Genomic DNA, 7774 nt, shown 5'->3' on the forward strand with positions numbered 1-7774 from the left:
AAATAGATGTGTGTCCATGTATGCTGTATTAAACATACATGAATATACATGTATGTTATACATGTATATATAACATACATGTATATTTATGCATGTTAAATATCTTCTGTTCTCATTTTCAACCGCAACTTTGGGCAAATTGTGGATATATTTTGCTATCAGTTTATTTTTAAAAGATACATGTTTTCAAGCTATTGAATACAGGTATTTTAATCAGCAGCAAGCACCTATAATTTTAATTATACATATTCTTAAGAAGTTTATAACAGGACAATGGAGAAAGAAAAAAAACACGAAATATTTTATCCCAACTACTGTACCAAGTAAACCACCCAGAAGAGGTACATTTCAAAATATAGATTAATCCAAGTATTTTAAAATACACAAGAACATTTACATTATTTCCTAGACATGGACACTCAGTAAAATGACACTCGATGTTCTACTCAGATACTTTTAGCTAAATATGTCACAGTGTTCTATAAATATTTTTTAAGTCAGTTGTTTTACAAATAATTTTAAAAACTCATGCCTACGGAAATTAGTTTGGCCAACACAGTTGGATCTGTTCACATTTATTAAATTTAAGATTTTTTTTAATTTTTTTGAGACAGAGTCTCACTCTGTCTCCCAGGCTGGAGTGCAGTGGCACAGTCTTGGCTCACTGCAACCTCCGCCTCCCGGGTTCAAGAGATTCTCCGGCCTCAGGCCTCTCTTTATTCTTTTTTTTTTTTTTTTTTTTTTAAGACGGAGTTTGGCTCTTGTTACCCAGGCTGGAGTGCAATGGCGCGATCTCGGCTCACCGCAACCTCCGCCTCCTGGGTTCAGGCAATTCTCCTGCCTCAGCCTACTGAGTAGCTGGGATTAGAGGCACGCGCCACCATGCCCAGCTAATTTTTTGTATTTTTAGTAGAGACGGGGTTTCACCATGTTGACCAGGATGGTCTCGATCTCTTGACCTCGTGATCCACCCGCCTCGGCCTCCCAAAGTGCTGGGGTTACAGGCATGAGCCACCGCGCCCAGCTGGCCTCAGGCCTCTCAAATAGCTGGGACTACAGGCATGTGCCACCACACCCAGCTAATTTTTTGTATTTTTTAGTAGAGACGGGGATCCACCATGTTGGGCAGGATGGTCTTGATCTCCATACCTCATGATCTGCTCGCCTCAGCCTCCCAAAAGGCTAGGATTACAGGTGTGAGCCACCATTCCCCGCCTTAAGTTTAAGTTTTTTATTCCTCCTAGATATCCCTATGTTTTCCAGGTTATATCAGCAATCTTCAGCTATATAGAACAAGCCGAAGTGCTGAAGCCCAAGTGTGGAAATTAAACAGTTAATATAAATTCATAAACTGCCAAACCAAATGATTCGGGAACATATGCTACATTTCAAGATTTATTTTTCCTCAAGGATTGCATTTACCATATCTTTTCACTTTGGCACAATGGCATGGACTTAAAGGTCATTTACAGTGGAAGTAATTCAGAGTCAAAGGGGAGTCAATGAGGTCCTGAAGAGTATAAAAATAATGATACTCATAGTATAGTTTGAAGTCAGGTAGTGTGATGATTCCAGCTTTGTTCTTTTAGTTTAGGATTGTTTTGGCTATACGAGCTCTTTTTTGGTTCCATATGAAATTTAAATTAGTTTTTTCTAGTTCTGTGAAGAAAGTCAATAGCAGCTTAATAGGGATAGCACTGAATCTATAAATTACTTTGGGCAATATGGCCATTTTCACGATATTGATTCTTCCTATCGATGAGCATGGAATGTTTTTCCATTTGTTTGTGTTCTCTCTTACTTTCTTGAGCAGTGGTTTGTAGTTCTCCTTGAAGACGTCCTTCACATCCCTTGTTGGTTGTATTCCTAGGTATTTTATTCTCTTTGTAGCAATTGTGAATGGGAGTTCACTCATGATTTGGCTATTTGTCTATTATTGGTGTATAGGAATGCTTATGGTTTTTGTACATTGGTTTTGTATCCTGAGACTTTGCTGAAGTTGTTTATCAGCTTTAGAAGATTTTGGCCTGAGATGATGGAGTTTTCTAAAAATACAATCATGTCATCTGCAAACAGAGACAATTTGATTTCCTCTCTTTCTATCTGGATACGCTTTCTTTCTTTCTCTTGCCTGATTGCCCTGACCAGAATTTCCAATACTATGCTGAATAGGAGTGGTGAAAGAGGGTATCCTTGTCTTGTGCTAGTTTTCAATGGGAATGCTTCCAGCTTTTGCCCATTCAGTATGATACTGGCTGTGGGTTTGTCATAAATAGCTCATATTATTTTGAGATACCTTCCATCGATATCTAGTTGATTGAGAGTTTTTAGTATGAAGGCCTGTTGAATTTTATTGAAGGCCTTTTTGTCATTGGTTCTGTTTATGTGATGGATTTCATTTATTGATTTGCATATGTTGAACCAGTCTTGCATCCCAGGGATGAAGCTGACTTGATTGTGGTGGATAAGCTTTTTGATGTGTTGTTGGATTCAGTTTGCCAGTTTTTTATTGAGATTTTTGCATCGACTTTCATCAAGGATATTAACCTGAAATTTTCTTTTTGTTGTGTCTCTGTCAGGTTTTGGAATCAAGATGATGGTGGTCTCATAAAATGAGTTAGGGAGGGGTCTGTGTTTTTCTATGGTTTGGAATAGTTTCAGAAGGAATGGTACTGGCTTCTCTTTGTACCTCTGGTAGAATTCAGCTGTGAATCTGTCTGGTCCTGGGCTTTTTTGTTTGGTAGGCTGTTAATTACTGCCTCAATTTCAGAACTTGTTATTGGTCTATTGAGGGATTTGAATTCTTTCTGGTTTAGTCTTGAGAGGGCTATGTGTCCAGGAATTTATCCATTTCTTATAGATTTTCTAGTTTATTTGCACAGAGGTACTCTCTGATGGTAGTTTGTATTTCTGTGGGATCAGTGGTGATATCCTTTATGATTTTTTTGTTGTGTATATTTGATTATTCTCTCTTTTCTTTTTTATCAGTCTGACTAGAGGTGCATTTTGTTAATCTTTTCAAAAAACGAGCTCCTGGATTCGTTGATTTTTTGAAGGGCTTTTTTGTGTGTCTCTATCTCCTTCAGTTCTGCTTGATTTTAGCTATGTTAGCTTTTAATTTGTTTGCTCTTGCTTCTCTGCAAGGCACAGTAACCAAAACAGCATGCTACTGGTACCAAAACCGAGATATAGACCAATAGCACAGACCAAAGGGCTCAGAAATGACACCACACATCTACAACCATCTGATCTTTGAAAAACCTGACCCAAAAAAAAGCAATGGGGAAAGAATTCCCTATTTAATAAATGGTGTTGGGAAAACTGGCTAGCCATAGGCAGAAAACTGAAACTGGACCCCTTCCTTACGCTTTATACAAAAATTAACTCAAGATGGACTAAAGATTTAAACCTAAGACCTAAAGCCATAAAAATCTAGAAGGAAACCTAGGCAATCCATTCAGAACATAGGCATGGGCAAAGACTTCATGATTTAAACACCAAAAGCAATGGCAACAAAACCCAAAATTGACAAATGGGATCTCATTAAAGAGCTTCTGCACAGCAAAAGAAACTATCATCAAAGTGAAAATGCAACCTACAGAATGGGAGAACATTTTTGCAATATATCCATCTGACAAACAGCTAATATCCAGAATCTACAAGGAACTTAAACAAATTTACAAGGAAAGAACAAACAACTCCATCAAAAACTGGGCAAAAAATGTGAACACACACTTCTCAAAAGAAGACATTTGTGCAACCAACAAACATATTTTTTAAAAGATCATCATTACTGGTCATTAGAGAAATGCAAATCCAAACTACAATGAGATACCATCTCACGTCAATTAGAATGGCTATCATTAAAAAGTCAGGAAACAACAGATGCTAGAGAGGATGTGGACAAATAGGAATGCTTTTACACTGTTGGTGGGAGTGTAAATTACTTCAACCATTGTGGAACACAGTGTGGCAATTCCTCAAGGATCTAGAACCAGAAATACCATTTGATGCAGCAATCCCATTACTGGGATATATCCAAAGGATTATAAATCATTCTACTATAAAGACACATGCACGCGTATGTTTATTGCAGCACTATTCACAATAGCAAAGACTTGGAACCAACTCAAATGCCCATCAATGATGGACTGGATAAAGAAAATGTGGCATATATACACCATGGAATACTATGCAGCCATAAAAATGGATGAGTTCATGCTCTTTGTTAGGGACATGGATGAAGTTGGAAACCATATTCTCAGCCATCCAGCAGAGGAACAGAAAACCAAACACCACATATTCTCACTCATAAGTGAGTGCTGAACAATGAGAACACATGGACAAAGGGAGGGGAACATCACATACTGGAGTCTGTGGGAGCAGGGGACTAGGGGATGAACAGCATTAGGAAAAATGCCTAATGTAGATGATGAGTTGATGGGTGCAGCAAACCACCATGGCGTGTGTATACCTATGTAACAAACCTGCACATTCTGTACATGTACCCCAGAACTTAAAGTATAATTGTGAAATAAATAAATAAATAAATAAAATGATATGCTAAGGATTCCCATGGCAGCCCATTTAAACAAAACCAAGGAGAGATTTTAAAAAAAACAAGAGAGAGAGAGAGAGAGAGAGAGAGAGAGAGAGAGAGATTATGCACTATCCATTCCCCTTTAAACACACTGAGTTTTTTTTTTAAATCACCATTAGTGTTTATATACCTCTACTGGTTTCCCATTACCTGCAGGATCAAGTCCAGACTTCCTGATATGGTAAACAAAGTCTTTCACCATGTAATTTTTCTCCATCTTCATCCATTACCATGCCATTTGGCTCCTCATTTTTCCTTTCCTCTGATCATACTAAGTTTCCATTGCTTCTAAAACACACTCATTTTATTTTCCATACCTTTGTACATTTTTCCTGTTGTCTGAGATTCTGTTCCTTTCCTTTGACCTTTAAGGCTCAGGGCAGATTTTACCTCCTCTCTGAAGATTTCTGTGACTCTCCTAGGCTGTTTCTCTTTTTTCCTGTTTTTTCATGCGTAACACTAAACATTTCTCATCTGTAGAACTGCATTTTTTCTCCTACCAGACTTAATTTACTGAAAACAGGGACAAATGGCTCAGTTATATTTTTATCTCTACCACCTAATCCAGTATCTTCCTCCGTGAGGAAACTTAACAAATATTTGATAAGCAAATATTGACTGAATGTTTATAAGAACAATGTAAACTGTAGTCCTGACACTTTATTATTTAACTGTCATTAATAGGTAAATTGAGATATCAAAAGATATTAATTATCTGGGATCACACTATTACTTTCTATTTATATAGTTTTGTGAGGAATATAATTTCCTCTCCCTGCTTGAACTCTACCCAAAATTATATTTTATCAAAAGACAGGAAAGAATGACAACCAACTTTAGTCACTATATCTCTACAAGTTGACAATATAAAAATTTTTCTAAATTCTGCATTCATTTTCTATAACACACAAAATATAAAAATCTATATTGAGACCATTGTCACTGATTTTGCTGAAAGTATTCTTAGTAATGGAAGTTGCTAGGGGAGGTCTTATTTATAGCAATGTTCCCACAAGATAGACTAAAAGTGCCTACAAAAATTGCCTCCAGTTTCCATCATCCTAACTGAAGTCTTATGATTCTTCTATTGGCGCTTCAAAAGCTGCCATTTCCACTTTCACGATTTTTCTGAAAAGTCACAAGGCTTTTTACTTCCTCGGAGAAAGGGATATTATGGGATGGCCTCTATGAATTCAGTCTTCCACTAGTTACATGAAGGTTATCTTGTAATTCTTACTAGTTACCCTCATCTGTTCTAAGCAGTTATAAAAAACATAAATGGTTTCAAACTTTTGTCAAGAACATGTGTTGAATGACTCTTGTGATAATGAGCTCATTTGAGAACTTAATATTTAATTTAGAGTAATAAGTAGGGACAATATAGAGGAGTAGTTAAAGCTAAACACCCCAAGCTGTGACAGACAATGCACAGATCTTGTAAACCAATACTGCAATTAGATAGCAACCTCGTGCTATCTAATCAGTTACACTGATTCATGAGCCTGACTCATGAATATATAATTGAATATGTAAGAAGCACAGAAATAATGACCACAGAGCTGTGATGATGCTGAAAATGATGACGATAAAACAATCATCCACACAAGGAACTAAAATTATGTCAGCAACAAAAGTTGCAAGCATAGTGCTTTCTGCACAGTAGATACTTAATAAATTCTTGCTTTATTTGGACCTTTTTAGGCTTATACTTAAACTGGGGGAAGAAATCCAAAATATTTGTGAAATAGCCTTGAAGCTAGTTTATTGTAAACACTTTAAGAAAGAAAAGAAGTTTTCTGTTTTAATATAAAACCACAAAACATCAAAGACCATTCTGGACCTGCAAAAGACGCTAAAAAACTTAAGTTTATTGAATGTTGAGTAGCAAATGTATGTCTAAATATTTTGCTTTGTCAGAGCTAGAGGAGGAGTGCCTCTCATCTTACATTTCCTTATACATTAGTCTTTTATATTTGGAATTAATATTTTTGGTTTTCACAATCTGCCAGCAACTATGAAAGGACTTGAACTATAATTTGGTTTGGGCTTAGGCAGAAATTACAACCAAATATACAAGGAGGTTGGTTCACTAAATAGAATCTAACCTACTAGTAAGCATCTACTTTTTCAATATATTACCCCATTCTGAATGTAAATAATGACATTTCTGAAATCCTGAAATTTATTTATTGACATTTTTGATCTGAGTGATAAAGATAAAAAGAAAAGAAATAAATTTATTTCTTAGGGAAAATATCCCTGAATAGAAAATTATCCACTAGTTTTTACTGTGGGAATGAGTGACTGAATAAGCAGCGTATCAAATAAAGAAGGTAAATGTGAGAAAACATGTCCTAGTGAGACAGAGGTTTAGAATAATGCTAGTGAGTTTCATTTCCACACTTATACCCGTGCCTACACCCACATTTCATCTAAACACATTTTGTTGGCTGCAGTATGCTGTTAGTGTTTAGGATAAAGTATGAATTTGTAATAAATTATGAGGGCAAATACCAGATTTGCTAATGGCTCTACAATGTAAATCATTCCACCATATTTTTCATTGGATATAAGAAAGAGTAATTTGTAAAGTCATTTCTATAGGGGTTTTAAACTTTGAAAAATTATGAGCAAGATAATAAATCTTACTTAGGGAAAAGTCAGGGGCCTGTAGAAACATATCTCTAAAGCTATAGGTGGCACGTTCCTAGTACAGATACAGGAATATATTTTATCATATGGAAAGATTTTTTTTTACTTGAGGAAACATATAGCCTTACCTAATTCGAAGCAAACTAAAAAGGCAGCATCTTTGGACCATAACCTCATACATATGTATCCTCCCATGCTAAAGAAACACATGAAGAAGGTTAAAATAACATTCAGACGAGAATGAAAATTGTTAGAAGAAACAGCCTTGATGAGAATACACAAGGGAGAGAGAAGACAAATTTTCAGGTGGCCAAAGCCAAACTGACCTCAGCTTCAGGGCAGTACAGCCAACAGCGTGATGAAGCCAGGTTTATTTACCTTTCTGCAAAATTCAGGGCACAGAGAGGCCAGATTTCCTTGGCAGATGTATCTGAAAATGTGGACCATGGTATATATCTTTTGAGACTGGTTTAATAAACGTTTTGGCCAAAAGTGTAGCAATATATTGCTTTCTTTAACTTT

This window comes from Saimiri boliviensis, chromosome 4 (genome assembly GCF_048565385.1).
Source record: "Saimiri boliviensis isolate mSaiBol1 chromosome 4, mSaiBol1.pri, whole genome shotgun sequence".
Taxonomy (NCBI): domain Eukaryota; kingdom Metazoa; phylum Chordata; class Mammalia; order Primates; family Cebidae; genus Saimiri; species Saimiri boliviensis.